The sequence below is a fragment of the Colias philodice genome, chromosome 15 (genome assembly GCF_061535455.1).
Source record: "Colias philodice isolate Cphi_HAF_F1 chromosome 15, ilColPhil1 Martin Lab GWU primary, whole genome shotgun sequence".
NCBI lineage: Eukaryota > Metazoa > Arthropoda > Insecta > Lepidoptera > Pieridae > Colias > Colias philodice.
In genome coordinates, this window is record NC_143100.1 from 6,924,744 (window position 1) to 6,944,937 (window position 20,194).

Consider the following 20,194-nt stretch of genomic DNA (forward strand, 5'->3'; position numbering starts at 1 on the left):
AAATGAAACATTAAAATATTTAGTATGTAATGTATTTAACTATTATATTATTTTTCAATTAGTCAATCACCGTGTTAGGGTTATCTTGTCCTACGTTTGTCACAGAACAGTCATAGCATCTGGTGATCCAGCCACCCCAGCCACGAGAACCATCTTTGTCAAGCTGAAATAAGATTGTATACATTTATTATTTTTAAATAATCAGTTAAATGCTTTTTATGGTTCATTTTTAAGATAAAAAATTTCGATTCATTTTTATATTAAAGATAAGTACTAAATAATGGGGAATATTTAATTTAATAGTAACATTTGTACACTAATGTCATTTAATTTTTCATTATATTTTAATATTTTTTTAATAAGACCGCCTCCTTGGCACAGTGGGTGGCGCGTGAGCTCAGAACCGTGGAGTTCTTTGTTTGATTCCCGATGATGACGAAAACAAATGTGCAGGCACTGAAGGCTAATTACCTACTTGTCTCTGAAGAAAATTGATTAATAAACTATTGGTATGCACTATGCATAGGTAACTAATACTTCTAGCACTCGACTAGGGTACATGAGACTTCACGTAGGTATATATAGAGACAGACTAGAGTTTATACCATATTTTTAATTCAGCTCCGTCAATATAGCAGAGGTGCATCAATGATATATATATGTTTCTAAAATGGGGATATAAATTTCCGCTCGAAAGCAGAGAAAGTTACGTGAGTAAGTAAGTCTGTTTTTATACCATACATGCATAATTTTATGGCGTTTGTTATAAGGTACATAAGTATAATATCAATTTCATTGAATTAGTAAATTATATCATGAGGGACTGATCATTCTTAAACTGCTATTTATACAATTGTTCTATTTGTTATATAATTAACTGCTATTTCGTAAAAAAAATACTTACTACTTCAAACTCCTCCGAGTCATCGGGCCTAGAAAACAAAAATTATCAATAATTTTTCATATCCATACTAATATTATAAATGCGAAAGTAACTATGTCTGTCTGTCTGTTACTCAATCACGCCTAAACTACTGAACCAATTTGCATGAAATTTGTTATGGAGATATTTATTTATTTATTTATTTAACACTTTATTGTGCAAAAAACAAAATATACATAAAGGTTACAAAAATAAGATTAGAAAGCACAAAGGGCGGCCTAATCACTATGCAGTGATCTCTGCCAGGCAACCACGGGGAGAAAGGCAAAGAAGCGCAAAAAGTTGTCGGACAAAATAAAAACATATTTTTAGAATAGGGTAGAAATAATAAGAGAACACAATAAAATATATACACATTTATTACAGTACATGATATAAATACGTAAAAATGAACAAAAATAAAAAAAAATAAAAATAGAGATATTTTGATACCCGAGAAAGGACATAGGCTACTTTTTATTGCGAAACTAGCGACCCACCCCGGCTTCACACGGGTGCAATGCTGATACTAAATACACTACAGAAAAACTGTGAACGTTGTATATAAAAACATAGCGAACCGCACCGGGCGGCCGGCCGGTACCGCCGCTAACGCTACGTCCCGCAATTTTTAAATCTGTAATATCTTCGAAAATATTCACTTAAATCATACGGTGTAAAGAGCCATATAGATCTATATTAAATGAAGAATGTATTCAACGTATTTAATTGGTTAAGGATTAATGCTGTATTGGTTAAAATCGCTTCGAAAATTAGCCATTATTAGTCGTAAAAAGTAAATGACAAAAAAAAGTAATTGTGGGTTATCCATAAGAGATAGACATATACCACCGCGGACTTTTCTGTAGACTTTTTCAATGTGTATAATACTTAGTACATTATTTTGATAAAGCTCGTAGGGGCCTGCGTTTGCAATGTAAGCGGAAAAAATGTAATTTTTTACGACATCACATTAGAAACCTCAAAAATAACAGTACTTCTCCACTATTTATTGGATTTTATTATGCATATAAACCTTCCTCTTGAATCACTCTATTTATTAAAAAAAACCGCATCAAAATCCGTTGCGTAGTTTCAAAGATTTAAGCGTACAAAGGGAAGATATTACAGATTTAAAAATCTCGGGGCGTAGCGTTTGCGGCGGTACCGGCCTGCCGCCGCTATGTTTTTATATACAACGTTCACAGCTTTTCTGTAGTGTATTTAGTATCAGCATTGCACTCGTGCGAAGCCGGGGCGGGTCGCTAGTTTAAAATAAAATAAATAAACATAAAAAATTGTTATGGAATTCCCCGTCTCGGTTTTTTACTTACTTTGGTATAGGATTTGCTTCAAATAAACTTACACAGAAAAGAAGCGTTATCACTAATATATGAAGTATTTTCATGATTTTGTTTATAAAATAATTTTAATTTAATGGTTAATTAGGCGAGTCTGCCGCACATAATGAAGGACCAATTCCCGTACAGTTTATTATATACACTACAGGAAAACTAATTTCTTCCTGTGATAGCCGAATACAATTAGATATTTGGTTGTTATTACGTAAATATAATTTAATAATGTTCGCGTTTAAATATGTTTGGAGATATTTTTAACCACACAGGGTAAACCCATTTTTTACATCATAAGTCTGCGTTCTAAGAGAACTATTGAGAGTTCTCAAGTAGCAGAAAATTCCACCATCAGACAGCACGACATCGACAATTACAATAGTCAATACCACTCTCACCTTGACTGTTGGCGATCTACAACTGCGATCTTTAAAAGATGTTTCTTCCCGCGTACAACAGATATCTGGAACAAACTTTCTCATTTCCAAACGACTATGAACTGGGGACCTTCAAGAAGAGAGTATAATCCTACTTGAAAGGCCGGCAACATACTGTCTCTGGCACTGTGGGTGAGACGTCTGCTCTGTTGCCTCCTCTAGCATACCAGAAAATAATTGAAAAGGGCCCACATTTACTGTATGTCTTTCTAACTGTATCTCAGAAACATGCCAGAAGATAACACCGAAAGCGACGTTAATGAAGGGGTTTAAATGAAATTTACAGTTTGGAGTTCACGTTCAGTTTTTGAGAATCCCACCTAACGACGGATATAAAAGTTGGGTGCAATGGTATCATTTTCGCGTTTTTCATAGATGTTAATTATGGTAGCTTACTCGTCTAAAATAATAATTTCAACTATTACGACTAAGGTAAAAGCTGCTAATACGGCGTTAGTCCAAATCGCTTCCTATTACGGTGGTATTTCTATTTTCGAGTTTTATTCCTGTTTTATTAATTCTAAGTACTTACACCAAAACGTAAACTATTTATTCCAAATTTATTACTTCATGACTTAAAAAAACGTTTGCAAGTATAGCACATAGACAACACAACAATATCAATCAAGCTATGTAACGGCATCGACGTGAGAGGTGTTTCCATACAAGCGCGGAACAACAAAAGTAAGTACACTAATATGTATTTATAAACTAAGTTTTTCGTATTAATAAGCCGTTCAGGTTTGTATATGTATTGTTTATAGCATTTTCCTACTATTACACTCACTATTTAAATACCTTGTTTCATATTTGTAAGTCATTTTTAACCCAAAAAATAAGAAATAAAATACCGCCGTAATACGATACGAATTTAATAGATTAATCCTAATACGGTTGTATAACTCCGAAATAGGAAAAATACAGGGCAGAAAGAGGAGGCAGAGCGGGTGCGCGAGAGGGATCCTCACGCGGACCCGATCCGGCGCAGACGTCTTATTGGGCGTCGTCGCCGTGTTGCGGCCGCTTTACACGGTCGCAACGTGCCTCCTTGACGAAGGGCGCCGGGCGGTGGAACGGGGAATGTAATCCATCGTCCGGTGCGGTGAGGCGACTTGAGACGTGTTCCGCTCATGCCGCCAACGGGAGGGAAGAGCAGGCAAACCACCTTTCCTGTTCTTGGCTTGCGCCTGGCCTGAAGATGGGCTGCCGCCGAGGGGGTCGCGGAAGAATTCTAACAAATACCCGCAGCCCCATCATTAAAGCGGCTCGACGGTTATAACTTTCAATTTATTTACTAATTGAATTAGTTTCAAGATTAGTTGAAATAATTATTAATCTGATAAATTAGAAACCATATTCTGCGGTATGTGTTATTAAATTAGAAATCCAGTTAAATATGAAAATGGTTGAGTACAAAATGTTTGTTTCTTAGAAGGGGTAAAAATAGAAAGGTGTATTTTAATTTATCACAAATCATTTATTTTGTATAACTGTTGATTTAAGTTTTACACATCTGAGCCAAAAAACTGTTATCGTTTGATTAAGCATTTACATTCTCTTGTTTATTGAATTTTTGATTGGTCAGAATTAGGATTATTAAAAACACGAGTAGTTTTCCTATTACGGTGGTAGTTATTTCCAGGTAACTCTGTATTAGGTTATATGATCTCCTATTACGGCCCTATTCATAGAACATAAAATTACCAGATTTAGGGTTGCGTAAATAAATAAGAAGTTTTGTGTCTTTTTTTTGTAGATTCTTATTTGATATGCGTGATTTTTTTTTTGATAAAACCAAAAGCATAACTGAAACACAATAAAAGTGAATCAAAGTAATCAAACCAATGGTCAACCAAAGAAAAACTTACAATTTACTTTACTAACACATTTATATTATTTGTACGGAACTTCAATTAATACAATTTCTGACCCTCCGTATTAGGACTTAGGAGCCGTCTACCGCAGTAATAGGCTCTGACCAAGATCATACCTCCGTATTAGGGAAAATCGACCTGACTATTTAAATATCTTTTTAAAATAAGAAATATCATGAAAATAAACATAGACTCAATAGAAATACAAAATTTAAGTTCCACTTTTAACGATCAAGTGGTTTGGCACCTTCAGAAAGACTTGCAAATGCTTATTTTTGTTACTTACTTTCAAATATTGTGAAATACCTCCGTATTAGGTGCTTTTACCTTACGACTGTATTATTGTATATCGAATTAATTCGATGTTGTTTGGTTGTTCGTTGGTTATTCACAGATGTGAAAAATTATACTTATAAAATGTAAAAATGTCCAGTAGTGATGATTCCATTTCATTCATTTTAAAAATTTCTAACAAATCTGTCCAGTCTTTAATTTCAAAAAAACTATATTTTAAGTATCCTTGAACCCTTTTCTCATTTTTCTTGGTCACATATTCTTAAGAAGTACATACTTATAAATACTTATAATATAAAGAATAGCAGCTCTTGCGTTTTGTATACGTCTTGGATATCATAGTATGTAATTATGATAATTCAATAGGTGGTTTCATACAGAGTGAGCCGCATCGAAAAGTAATTGCGAAGATCATAGGCGAGTCCACACAGATCGAGGAGACCGCTCAGGACCGGGAAAGATGGAGATTCACGTCTCAGAGGCCAAGACCCACTTCGGGGTTTCAGCGCCATAGGGGTAGGTAGTAGTATAAAAATATTCTGTATTTATCCGTTTTCATAAACACCGTATATACGTTTTAGTTTATGTTAAAATGTTACATTTTTTATAACATACAATATTATTCTACTTGTTACATTTAGTATCTCATAAATTCCTAGGTATCTACATGTACTCTGCGTATTTAACTAAAATAATTTATACTCTCGAATAAAGCATGCACCTAGTTCAGTTTTTAATTTTATTATTCCCCGTTTTTAATATTGGTAATACGTTAAAATTTAATTAATTTCTTAAGTAATAGGCAGCTTACATCTAAATTACTATACAGGGTGTAATCGTTAAGTGTGCACAGGCGATTTTTCCGTAAGTATTACAGATAACAAAAACTTTAAACTGATATCGAAAGTACTTAACCTAATGAGTAAAATGGCCGTAATAAATTTTTAAAAATAAATCGAGAAATATCAAAAAAATTATCTTTAAACCCTCCCATACATTAAGTATGAAATAAGAATATCCCGTATACATTTAATATGAAAGATTTTTAGCTTTCTTTTTCTTTTTTGGTTTTCTGCCAGGCATTTTCCGGACATTTCTCAGGCATTTTCCGGGGATTTTCCAGGCATTTTCCGGATATTTTCCGGATATTTTCCGGATATTTTCCGGATATTTTCCGGGAATTTTCCAGGCATTTTCCGGACATTTCCCTGACATAGCCTGTAAATGTCTGGAAAATCCCCGGGAAATGCTCGGAAAATCCCCGGAAAATGTCTGGAAAATCCCCGGAAAATGCCAGGGAAATGTCCAAAAATGTCTGGAAAACATCCGGAAAATCCCCGTAAATGCTCGGAAAATCCGCGGAAAAAGCCTGGGAAATTCCCGGAAAATGTCTGGGAAATGCTCGGAAAATGCGTGGAAATTTCCGGAAAACCCGTGGAAAATCCCTGGAAAATGCCAGGAAAATATCCGGAAAACCCGTGGAAAATCCCGGAAAACCCGTGGAAAATCCCTGGAAAATGCCTGGAAAATATCCGGAAAATGCGTGAAAATGTCCGGAAAATGCCTGGAAAATCCCGGAAAATAACCGGAAAATGCCAGGGAAATGTCCGGAAAAAGCCTGGAAAAAGTCGAGAAAATGCTCGGAAAATCCCCGGAAAATATCCGGAAAATGCGTGAAAATGTCCGGAAAAAGCGTGGAAAATGCCACTTCAAATTTGCGAAGTAATTAAAGCAGAAAACCAAAAAAGAAAAAGAAAGCTAAAATCTTTCATATTAAATGTATACGGGATATTCATATTTCATACTTAATGTATGGGGGTTTAAAGATAATTTTTTTGATATTTCTCGATTTATTTTTAAAAATTTATTACGGCCATTTTACTCATTAGGTTAAGTACTTTCGATATCAGTTTAAAGTTTTTTGTTATCTGTAATACTTACGGAAAAATCGCCTGTGCACACTTAACGATTACACCCTGTATATTACTTGCTATTACTAGACTATTGTTATTAAAGTATAAAACGATAAGTTTTCATCATTCCAATTTCAAGACAGGGCAAATCAATATAATTATTATTGAACACATTTTATAAAATATATTGAAAACAAAGCTATAGATAGCGATGATACAATAAAAGAAAGTGGAACTGTAAAATTTTATTTTATATGACGTAGAGCTTTACATAACATTAATTTAACAATTATCTACTTCATTAAGGTTTTTTATAAATGAAACATTGAAATATTTAGTATGTAGGTATTTAATGAATATTTAAAAAAATAAATATTAGGTAATACTTAAAAGATTTTACTTAAATATTATTTGTTATGTTTTAATATACACCGTGTTAGTGTTTTCTCGTCCATTTCCTATGTTTGTCACTCTGCAGCCATCGCACTTGCCGAAAAACCAGCCTTTTGGAAAACCATCTTTGTCGACCTGAAATAAGTTTTTAATAAGTTTTTAAACGTTGAAACGAGGTCATAATCTCATGTTTGAAGTGAAAAAATAAATATATTTTTTTAATACGACCACATCCTTGGCACTCTGTTGGTGACGCGTGAGCTTAGAACCGTGGGGTTCTGTGTTCGATTCCCGATGATGACGAAGAATTGGCGTATATTATAAGGCACATAAGTATAACGTCGATTTCAGCCTCACTTTCATCGAATTAGTAAATTATATTACGAGGGACTGATCATTCTTAAACTGCTATTTATTGTTCTATTTGTTATACTTAACTCCTATTTAATAGTAAAATACTTACTTCAAACTCCTCCCAGTCATCGGGCCTAGAAAACAAAAATTATCAATTATTTTTTTTATATAATTTATAAAATAAATGTGCTGTAACATCCAAATAAAATATATTTTTAAATATAAATTGCTTGCCATTAACATCAATCGTATAATATTTATTATCTGTATTATTCATCTGTTACTTTGATTAAACTGCATAGTAAATACTGGTATTTTTGAAGTGAAACTTCTTTATCGGGGGTGGACAAAAATTTTGTGAGACATTTTTTGCGTTACGCCGCGCGCGTTACATTTTTTGCGTTACGCCGCGCGCGTTACATTTTTGCGTTACGCCGTACTCGTGACATTTTTTTTCTTATCCCTACCACGCGTGATTCGACGTATACTTTCTCCAGCGGAGTAGGGATATCGTATCGTTTTAACGTACGTCCTACCACTTTACTTGACCGTTTTTCTATTGCACTCGTATTTATTTCCAACGCTCTATGGTGACGTGATAATATTATATTAAAGTGATCAGCACAATCAAAGTGTTTATTTTAATTATTCTAATTCCAGTGAATTTAAAAAAAAAGTAAGTAATTACATATCTTTTTCTAATACTTAGGAGTAATTATGGTATTTATTTTTCTAAGTTATTTAAAATTAACCTCACTTTTTGATTGTATTTTTCAATTTTTTCAATTTTATTATAATATGTATAGATAATATGTATAGATACACTAGCACGTGGGTGGAATTATGTATAAATTTTTTCTAATATGTACTTGAATGTTATTGTGGTACATATTTATTTTTCTAATTCTAAAATATTTACAGTTATTCTCAGTTTATGATTGAATTTTTTAAAACACCAACACGTGGGCGTGATCATGTTATTTATTTTTCAAGTTATTTAAGCTTAACCTCTGTCTTAATATGTATATATTATGTACTATGTGCGTCATTAATTTCTGACTGTTTCGAGATTTGGTGCAAAATAAAACAGTGTGTAAATAAAATTAAACAATTGAGTAAAAGTATAATTTCATAGATAACACGTTGAGAAGTTCCCTGTATAAATATATATATACATATCTTGTATAAATACATACATAATATGCCTATAGATCTTTACTCAATTGTTTTATTTTATTGATTTTTTACAAATTTTATTTACACACTATTTTATTTTGCACCAAATTTCGAAACAGTCAGAAATTAATGACGCACATATTATATTATATACGTTTTAATATAGAATATTTTTTATTTTACAACCTTTACAACTTGATCATTAGGAATTTATTACCTCTATTGTTCGAACAAAAATAAGTTACCGACTTTAAGAACGTGCCGACAATGTAAGTACACAATTGTTTCTTAGAAAACATTTTAGGAGTATACGATAATAAAACTATGACTCACGTAAACACGTGTTTGCTTGATTGGTGTCAGGTGTTCAATTATAATTTTATGAATTCAAAATTTATAAGAATAAACCTCAAACTCTCTGTCCAATCAAAATCCGCCTAAGTCGAAATCCTTTATAAGCTGAAAACTTCAGTGGCCGGCGTAAATATTCAAATAGGTAGCGAGGAGCGAAGCGACGAGCATCTTAGGTTAACTTTTGAACTACCGCACGAGCCAAGCGAGCGAAGCGAGCGAGTCGCGGCAGTGGCCGGTGTAAATATGTAAATAGGTAGCGAGGAGCGAAGCGACGAGCATCTTAGGTTAACTTTTGAACTACCGCACGAGCCAAGCGAGCGAAGCGAGCGAGTCGCGGCAGTGGCCGGCGTAAATATTCAAATAGGTAGCGAGGAGCGAAGCGACGAGCATCTTAGGTTAACTTTTGAACTACCGCACGAGCCGAGCGAGCGAAGCGAGCGAGTTGCAGCAGCAGCCGGTGTAAATATGTAAATAGGTAGCGAGGAGCGAAGCGACGAGCATCTTAGGTTAACTTTTGAACTACCGCACGAGCCGAGCGAGCGAAGCGAGCGAGTTGCAGCAGCGGCCGGTGTAAATATGTAAATAGGTAGCGAGGAGCGAAGCGACGAGCATCTTAGGTTAACTTTTGAACTACCGCACGAGCCGAGCGAGCGAAGCGAGCGAGTTGCAGCAGCGGCCGGTGTAAATATTTAAGTAGGTAGCGACGAGCGTTTGACTAACGTATTTCTTTAATATTGTATATAGTAAATTATTTTTTGAAAAATAAGGACATAAAGAAGTTTCACTTCTTACGTGTGTACTCTAGTACACGCACACATTTTTTTTACACCTTAGGTTACATTATTGCATTTTTGGTAAGGATCTCAAATTTTTTTGAAAATGCAATATAGCCTATGTTGCTCAGTAAAGATGCAGCTTTCTAATGGTAAAAGAATTTTTGAAATCGGTCCAGTAGTTTTTGCGTGAAAACCATACATACATACATACATACATACATACTTACAAACTTTTCCTCTTTATAATATTAGTATAGATAAAATAAATAAACTGAAAATTGTTATGGAGTTCACCGTCTCGGTTTTTTACTTACTTTGGTTTAGGATTTGCTTCAAATAAACTTACACAGAAAAAAAGCGTAATCACTAATATATGAAGTATTTTCATGGTTTTGTTTATAAAATAATTTTAATTCAATGCTCAATTAGGCGAGTCTGCCGCGCATAATGAAGGACCAATTCCCGTACAGTTTATTATATACCTACAACAGGAAAAAGTACTTCTTCCCGTGATAGCCAAATACAATTAGATATTTGGTTGTTATTACGTAAATATAATTTTATCATGTTCGCGTTTAAATATGTAAGTACTAAGTAGATATTTTTAACAACACATGGTAAACCCATTTTTTACATCATGAGTCTGCGTTCTGAGAGAACGATTGAGGGTTCTCAAGTAACAGAAAATTCCACCACCAGACAGCACGACATCGACAACAATAGTCAATACCACCCTCCCCTTGACTATTGGCGATCTACAACTGCGACCTTTAAAAGATGTTTCTTCCCGCGCACAACAGATATCTGGAACAAACTTCCTCATTTCCAAACGACTATGAACTGGGGACCTTCAAGAAGAAGAGTATAATCCTACTTGAAAGGCCGGCAACATACTGTCTCTGGCACTGTGGGGGAAGCGTCTGCTCTGTTGCCTCCCCTAGCATACCAGAAAATAATTGAAAAGGCGAGTCCATTTGCTGTATGTCTTTCTATCCGTATCTCTGAAACATGATAGAAGATCACACCGAAAGCGACGTTAATGAAGCGGTTTAAATGAAATTGACAGTTTGGAGTTCACGTTCAGTTTTTGAGAATCCCAGCTAACGAGTAACGACGGGTATAAAGGTTGGATGCAATGGTATCATTTTCGCGTTTTTAGTAGATGTTAATTATGACAGCTTCCTCGTCTAAAATAATAATTTCAACTATTACGACTACGACGGTATATCGAATTAATTCGATGTTGTTTGCTCGTTTGTTATTCACAGATGTGAAAAAATATACCTACTTATAAAATGTAAAAATTTCCAGTTGTGATGATGATTCCATTTCCTTCATTTTAAACATTTCTAACAAATATGTCCAGTCTTTAATTTCAAAAAAACTTTATTTTAAGTACCCTTGAACCCTTTTCTCATTTTTCTTGGTCACATATTCTTAAGAAGTACATACTTATAAATACTTATAATATAAAGAATAGCAGCTCTTGCGTTTTGTATACGTCTTGGATATCATAGTACTTATGATTATTCAATAGATGGTTTCATACAGAGTGAGCAGCATCGGAAAGTAATTGCGAAGATCGTAGGCGAGTCCACACAGATCGAGTAGTCTCGTGAATCATTTTCCGCGCGTAGCAGCTCGGTCAGTGTGAACGTGGCTTGATCAAATAGCGGCTCGTCGTCGTCGGCAAGGAAAATACGTTCACACTGACCGATGATGATGTGCTTTTTGTGGTTGTGGTTCCGGCTACATTTTGTGTTCGAAGGTATACGTATTAGCTAAGCTGGGCACTACACATATTGATATGCATAGGATATAATATTTATGTAGCTCTCCAATCCTTCGATATTTATGAGCTTTCGGCCCGCGGCTTCGCCCGTGTTTTCAAAGAAGAACCCGCATAGTTCCCGTTCCCGTGGGATTTCCGGGATAAAACATATCCTATGTGTTAATCCAAGTTACCCTCTATATGTGTGCTAAATTTCATTGTACATAATCGGTTCAGTAGTATTTGCGTGAAAGAGTAACAAACACACACACACACATCCTCACAAACTTTTGCATTTATAATACAATAAATATATTATGTATTATAATAGTAATATGCTTGATTTAGATTAGAATCAGAAAAGTTTAAATATTGTAATCGTTTGTATAAACCAGGCTAGACTTTAACAATAACTATAAAAATATTCTGTATTTATAGGTTTTTTTTACAGTACAATAGGGGAGCGCTTGGCCACGACCTCGCCTGATGGTAAGCTGAGATGTGGCCTAAGATGGAGCGCGCTGCCCTAGAATGTACCTGTTCACTCTCCTTTTGAAGACCTCCATATTGTACTCATCGGGGAACACAGATTCAGGAAGCATGTTCCAGTCCCTAGCGGTTCGAATAAAGAATGACGATCCGAACCGCTTTGTCCGGGTACATGGAACGTCAACCATGTGGCGATGCCTATAATCTGTGCGCCTCGACGAACGATGGAAAAACGGGGATGGCGGAATTATAAAATATATTATTTAGGTCGTGCAATTCCGCAGCGCACTCACCAAAGTGTACCCGGTAGAAATAGGTTTCATAAACGCCTTATATACTTACCTACGTTTTAGTTAATGTTAAAATGTTACATTTTTTATAACATACAATATTATTCTACTTGTTACATTTAGTATAATATAATAAACTCCTAGGTACTTGTAGGTAGGTACTCTGCGTATTTTAGGTACTAAAATAATTTATACTCTCGAATAAAGCATGTTGTTCAGTTTTTAATATTGATAATACTTTAAAATTTTATAAACTTCTTAAGTAATAGGCAGCTAACATAATTGACTATGTTATTAAAATATAAAACGATAAATTTCCTTCAATCTTTTAATTTATGGCCTTTTTCAAGATAAATATCAAATCACTATAAATATTAGTGAACACATTTTATACAATATATTGAAAACAAAGCTATAGATAGCGATGAAATTTAATAAAAGAAAGTGGAACTGAAAATTTTTATTTTATACTAGCTTCCGCCCGCGACTCCGTCCGCGCGGATGTGGGTCTTCGCGTGGATGGTTTATTTCTCCATTTTGAGTAACTCTGACAATAACATCTTATAAATATCTATTGGACCCAAATACGGCTAGGCCTATAATAATACCCAACGTGTGTTCGCGGTTCTACAGAACAACGTCTATGGATAAAACTGAAAAATTAAGATTATTTTTTTGCTACGTATTTTTCCAGAATAAAAAGTATCCTATTTTACGCACAGGATAATAATGTATAATTATACCAAGTTTCATCGAAATCGAACCGTTAGTTTTCACGTGATGTCTTCACATACAGACAGACAGACAGACAGACAAAAAATTTTTTAATCACATATTTGGGTTTTGTATCGATCCAGTAACACCCCCTGCTATTTATTTTTTCAATATTTTCAATGTACAGAATTGACCCTTCTACAGATTTATTATACAGGGTGTACCAAAAAGTAGTGATGAACGGAAGCTGAGAGGTAGAGGACCTAAAGGGCTATCCGAATCACCCCCATGTATGTTATGCGATTTTTCGTATTTTCGGAGTTATGACGTTTTTTTCAATTTTTCACCTATCGCCGAGTACGATGATATTTTCACTCATGCTGACGTCAATGATTGCGGAAGATGCTTGATTTTTTTTTGTGTGCTAAGCTGAAAGATAGGCCAATTCAGTATGGTAACATTTACTATCGTTAGATCTTTGAATGGAATAAAAAAAAGAATTAAATGGCAAGAAAGATAAAATAATTTGGAAAATCCAAAAGTGCACGCCTCATAATTTTTTTTTAATAAATATTTATTAATTATTATTTTTGTTTATTTAATAACAATTAAACCACATCGAATCAGACCCTGAAAAATGAAAGGGTTCTATTCCTGAGCATACTCAAGCGTAAGAGAAAAAAAAAGACTCGATTAGTAAAGTATTTCGGTCGCTATCGTGTTAACAAGAAAAAGGATCCGCACATACAGACACACGGACGTCCAAGACAGAACTTTTTTAAACTGTTTTTTAACTAGTTTAAATAACAAAAATGACATCAAAAATATCATGAACGTTAAAAATAGTGTTTTTTCTTAATATGTGTGTGTATGTATTATCTTACAAGTGCAATGTATGATACATAAAGACATTTTAAGTTTGAAAAATCAGATGTTTTGCGCGAAGTGACAGTAGTACCCACCTCAACGCTTCGCTTATGAGGCGTGCAATTCAGTTTATCATTTCATTAGCCGGGAAAAAATTGTCAAATAACTTGTTGAAAACGCAATTTTGCTAGACTGCAGCCTTAATTTTTAACTTCACAAATCAAACTAGTAGGTACTGAATGTAGAGCATAAAGGCGCTTGTGCACTACAAGGAATTTTACTGTCCGGCATTCCGATTTTTTACGGTCCGGTGTGGCATGAAAAAACCGATGAATTGCTTGTGCACCTGTCCGTCTTTACTCGGATCAGTGCGGTACAGTTCAAGGAAGTATGGCGGCATAATGCTATCATAAATGATTGTTTTCGCATTTTTCAAGAAACGAGTAAAAATATAGAAGGTGAAATATTATATTACTTCGTTATAATAAAAAGTAAAGTTCCGTAAGAGATTTAAAATGCGTGTTTCACTTATTTATTTAAATCGGTGACGAGGAGCTAAATCTATTCCCACTTGAACTTTAACTTACCAACACTTACTTAGATAATAATAATTATAGGTCAATGCTTGGTCAATGTATATAAAATAACAATACCGACTTCTCAAATCTCATTGCCAGCTAAAAGAAAGTAAACAAGAGCTTGCTTTCAATTGGCATATGCAATAAAAACAGTAAAATCCAAGCAAGTGGGCACTCGAAAACAATTATACCTACAGCGACTCGTAAACTCAAAAAACCATCCGGAATAGGGAAAAGTAAAATATCGGACAGTAAAATTACGTATAGTGCACAAGCTAGTATTTAGATTAATTGCGTGCCATACCGGACCGTAAAAAATCGGAATGCCGGACCGTAAAATTCCTTGTAGTGGACAAACGCCCTAAGGATAGGAATGTAAAGCAATTGTTTAAACGGGAATAATTATTATTAATATTATCAACAATAATACACACGTCACTTGTCACAATTCCAAAAATAAACCAACGTAAACGTATTTGCGCTAGGTCGGTACCTATACATATAATAAGTTTGATAACAGACAACTGCAAATCCCCAAAATATACATAATTATAGACCAGTATCTTACAAGTGCAATGTATGATACATAAAGACATTTTAAGTTTGAAAAATCAGATGTTTTGCGCGAAGTGACAGTAGTACCCACCTCAACGCTTCGCTTATGAGGCGTGCAATTATCCAGTATGTTCACCACTTCAAGGGCCCGTAAAAAAATAAAATCACATAAAAAAAGTTTTCCGTTTGACTTTTAAAAATTTGCTCTATCTATCAGATTCATTTTATTATTCAGAAGGCTTCAATCGAAAAATTTAAATCTAAATGTGGTAAGTGCAAAAATTGAATTAACATGATGATCATTAAAACCAATAAATAGGTGTTTAATTACCAGAAATTTTTAAAATAACCCCGCTGTTGCTCAATGCAAGTGCGACATCACCGTAAAAAGTTGTCTTTTAAATGTCTGAATGCCCTTTTATCATTTTTAATGGTTTCTTCTGCTACTATGAATTTCCGGGTTATTTCGTCCAAATTGTGGCAGTCTCTCGTCTTTGTAGTATCCCCACGGAAAAAAATGAATAGGGTTTATGTCCGGGGACCGTGCAGGCCAGGCTAAAGGGCAAAGATACCCTGAAAGATGGATTGGTCGTTGCAGCCTGCGCATGCGCCGGTGAAGCCTGCCTTAAAGCCTGGCCTCCACGGCCCCTCGACCTAAATCCCATTGAGTTGTTTCAATGGGAATATTAAAAAGACCTCGGCTACTTGAGAGAATGCCACAATTTGGACGAAATAACCCGGAAATTCATAGTAGTAGAAGAAACCATTAAAATGATAAAAGGGCATTCAGACATTTAAAAGACAACTTTTTACGGTGATGTCGCACTTGCATTGAGCAACAGCGGGGTTATTTTAAAAATTTCTGGTAATTAAACACCTATTTATTGATTTTAATGATCATCATGTTAATTCAATTTTTGCACTTACCACATTTAGATTTAAATTTTTCGATTGAAGCCTTCTGAATAATAAAATGAAATTTTCAGGGTAGCTATCTGATAGATAGAGCAAGTTTTTAAAAGTCAAACGGAAAACTTTTTTGATGTGATTTTATTTTTTTACGGGCCCTTGAAGTGGTGAACATACTGGGTAATTTTATCTTTCTTGCCATTTAATTCTTTTTTTTATTCCATTCAAAGATCTAACGATAGTAAATGTTACCATACTGAATTGGCCATTGGAATCTTTCAGCTTAGCACACAAAAAAAATCAAGCATCTTCCGCAATCATTGACGTCAGCATGAGTGAAAATATCATCGTACTCGGCGATAGGTGAAAAATTGAAAAAATCGTCATAACTCCGAAAATACGAAAAATCGCATAACATACATGGGGGTGATTCGGATAGCCCTCTAGGTCCTCTACCTCTCAGCTTCCGTTCATCACTACTTTTTGGTACACCCTGTATGTATAGATGACGTAGTGCTATACATTAATAACATTTATTTATTTATTGGGGTACATCGATAGATCGAGCATCATTCCTTAAAAATAAATACAAAGTAAGAATATTCTAATGCTTGACCCTATTATAGATGTACACTGTACAACAGCATTACAAGAAAAACCAAAGATAAATGTAGTCAATGAGGATGTTTTATATAACTAAAGTAAGTATATTTTTGCACTGATACTGATATTCACCACATTCACACTGTTCCATGTTTAAATGTTATTTTTATCACGAGATAAGAATTAAACACGAGCATATTAACTACGTACCTATTATCGCGCGACAGCGTATGAGTAGATTTAATTTAACATTTATATCTACTAACATTAAGGTTTATTACTTAAATGAAACATTAAAATATTTAGTATGTAATGTATTTAACTATTTTTTAATTTCCATAAACACGATGTTAGTGTTATCTTGTCCATTTCCTACGTTTGTCACAGAACAGTTATCGCATGTGTCGATCCAGCCATCCCAGCCACGAGGACCATCTTTGTCATGCTGAAATAAGATTGTATACATTTATTATTTTTAAATAATCAGTTAAATGCTTTTTATGGTTCATTTTTAAGATAAAAAATTTCGATTCATTTTTATATTAAAGATAAGTACTAAACAATGGGGAATATTTAATTTAATAGTAACATTTGTACACTAATGTCATTTAATTTTTCATTATATTTTAATATTTTTTTAATAAGACCGCCTCTTTGGCACAGTGGGTGGCGCGTGAGCTCAGAACCGTGGAGTTCTTTGTTTGATTCCCGATGATGACGAAAAAAAATGTGCAGGCACTGAAGGCTAATTACCTACTTGTCTCTGAAGAAAATTGATTAATAAACTATTGGTATGCACTATGCATAGGTAATACTTCTAGTACATGGGACTTCACATAGGTATATAGAGACAGACTAGAGTTTATACCATATTTTTAATTCAGCTCCGTCAATATAGCAGAGGTGCATCAATGATATATATATATATGTTTCTAAAATGGGGATATAAATTTCCGCTCGAAAGCAGAGAAAGTTGCGTGAGTAAGTAAGTCTGTTTTTATACCATACATGCATAATTTTATGGCGTTTGTTATAAGGTACATAAGTATAATATCAATTTCATTGAATTAGTAAATTATATCATGAGGGACTGATCATTCTCAAACTGCTATTTATACAATTGTTCTCTTTGTTATAATTAACTGCTATTTCGTAAAAAAAATACTTACTACTTCAAACGCCTCCGAGTCATCGGGCCTAGAAAACAAAAATTATCAATAATTTTTCATATCCATACTAATATTATAAATGCGAGAGTAACAATGTCTGTCTGTCTGTTACTCAATCACGCCTAAACTACTGAACCAATTTGCATGAAATTTGTTATGGAGATATTTTGATACCCGAGAAAGGACATAGGCTACTTTTTATTGCGAAACTAGCGACCCACCCCGGCTTCGCACGGGTGCAATGCTGATACTAAATACAACGTTTCGTTTACTTTTTACGTCATTTACTTTTTTTGTTTTTTTGTCATTTACTTTTTACGACAAATAATGGCTAATTTTCGAAGCTATTTTAACCAATACAGCATTAATCCTTAACCAATTAAATACCTTGAATAAATTGTTCATTTAATATAGATCTATATGGCCCTTTACACCGTATGATTTAAGTGAATATTTTCGAAGATATTACAGATTTAAAAATCTCGGGGCGTAGCGTTTGCGGCGGTACCGGCCGGCCGCCGCTATACAGTATTTACTATTTATAGTCGAGCCAATTTAATAGGCAACATTTGACGTCTATCAATTTTATCTTCGTAGGGTGGTAACCTGCTTAAAATTATCGATTAAAGTGAATTAATCGATACGGACTGGAAACATTTGTCAATCGAACTTGAAACGTATGTCAATTTTAAATTATTCCCAAGTAATCAATGCATTCGATTCTAGATGTCAGATTTCGATTTTTAGAGTAACGTCTCTGGTATTTAAAAAGAAAAAAGGTTTATTGACACAAAATTGTAGCGACGTCAGTTCTTTAAATCAGAAATTGTTTATTATGTTTAGAATGGTTTATCAGTAAAATCAAATCTTAAAATTACTTGTATCGGTCATTATTATTATAAATATGTAATCGTAATTGAAAAAAGTTAAGCAAATGTGCAGTTCTAACAAAACGAAATATCATGTTATTCTATGTCGTCGTTACTAGGTTACGTTGTTGAATTTTGTTGAACTGTCAAATGTTGCCTATTAAAATGGCTCTACTATAGTATCAGCATTGCACTCGTGCGAAGCCGGGGCGGGTCGCTAATTTAAAATAAAATAAATAAACATAAAAAATTGTTATGGAATTCACCGTCTCGGTTTTTTACTTACTTCGGTTTAGGATTTGCTTCAAATAAACTTACACAGAAAAGAAGCGTTATCACTAATATATGAAGTATTTTCATGATTTTGTTTATAAAATAATTTTAATTTAATAGTAAATTAGGCGAGTCTGCCGCACATAATGAAGGACCAATTCCCGTACAGTTTATTATATACACTACAGGAAAACTAATTTCTTCCTGTGATAGCCGAATACAATTATAATTTAATATACTTTAATAATGTTCGCGTTTAAATATGTTTGGAGATATTTTTAACCACACAGGGTAAACCCATTTTTTACATCATAAGTCTGCATTCTTAGAGAACTATTGAGAGTTCTCAAGTAACAGAAATTCCACCATCCGACAGCACGACAACAATAGTCAATACCACCCTCACCTTGACTGTTGGCGATCTACAACTGCGATTTTTAAAAGATGTTTCTTCCCGCGTACAACAGATATCTGGAACAAACTTTCTCATTTCCAAACGACTATGAACTGGGGACCTTCAAGAAGAGAGTATAATCCTACTTGAAAGGCCGGCAACATACTGTCTCTGGCACTGTGGGTGAGACTGCTCTGTTGCCTCCTCTAGCATACCAGAAAATAATTGAAAAGGGCCCACATTTACTGTATGTCTTTCTAACTGTATCTCTGAAACATGACAGAAGATAACACCGAAAGCGACGTTAATGAAGGGGTTTAAATGAAATTTACAGTTTGGAGTTCACGTTCAGTTTTTGAGAATCCCACCTAATCGTATAGGAGCTACCGACGTTGACAAGTGAGAATTTTAGTATAGTTGGTTCTTTGATATGCTGTTCCTCTTGCTATTTCGGTTAGAGTCCGGGCTGTCTGGCTGGTCGCAGTGGTTGCGTTTAGTAGTGCGCATCTTATCTGTACAGGATAATTTCCTTCCTTAATTACGCGTTAAAAAATGACTTAAAGTCATTTTTTAACGCGTAATTTTTAATATTTTGCCTTTAGATAGATCCATCAGACATAGTTTTTTTATTGCAAGACGTTTTTTTCGTTGTTAAATAGGTGCCAGACGCAATTTTTTATTTCGTTTTTATAAAAAATTCAAATTATTTTAGAATGTCTGTAAATTTCATATTATGTTCTTCAAACATAATATAATCTAAAATTAATCAGCCAGACGCTAATTCGATTGTTAAGTATTAAATAATGTGTATAAATAAAAAAAAGTAATGAAGCATGCAGTTCATCAGCTAGTGTATTTTAATTAT

The 20,194-nt window shown here is 34.2% G+C and overlaps 1 long non-coding RNA gene across 5 annotated transcripts; it reads right to left on the bottom strand.

Annotated features, from left to right (window-relative positions):
- Nucleotides 1-16: 16 nt before the first annotated feature.
- Nucleotides 17-19,075, bottom strand: LOC149482301 (uncharacterized). 5 transcript variants are annotated; one of them, XR_016316724.1, is made up of 3 exons: nucleotides 18,949-19,066; nucleotides 905-932; nucleotides 17-163 (listed from the first exon to the last, which is right to left on the bottom strand). It is a non-coding gene; the product is annotated as an uncharacterized LOC149482301 (long non-coding RNA). The 5 variants fall into 5 exon arrangements; XR_016316723.1 differs by lacking the exon at nucleotides 18,949-19,066 and adding an exon at nucleotides 10,163-10,322; XR_016316722.1 differs by lacking the exon at nucleotides 18,949-19,066 and adding an exon at nucleotides 2,257-2,573.
- Nucleotides 19,076-20,194: the final 1,119 nt, after the last annotated feature.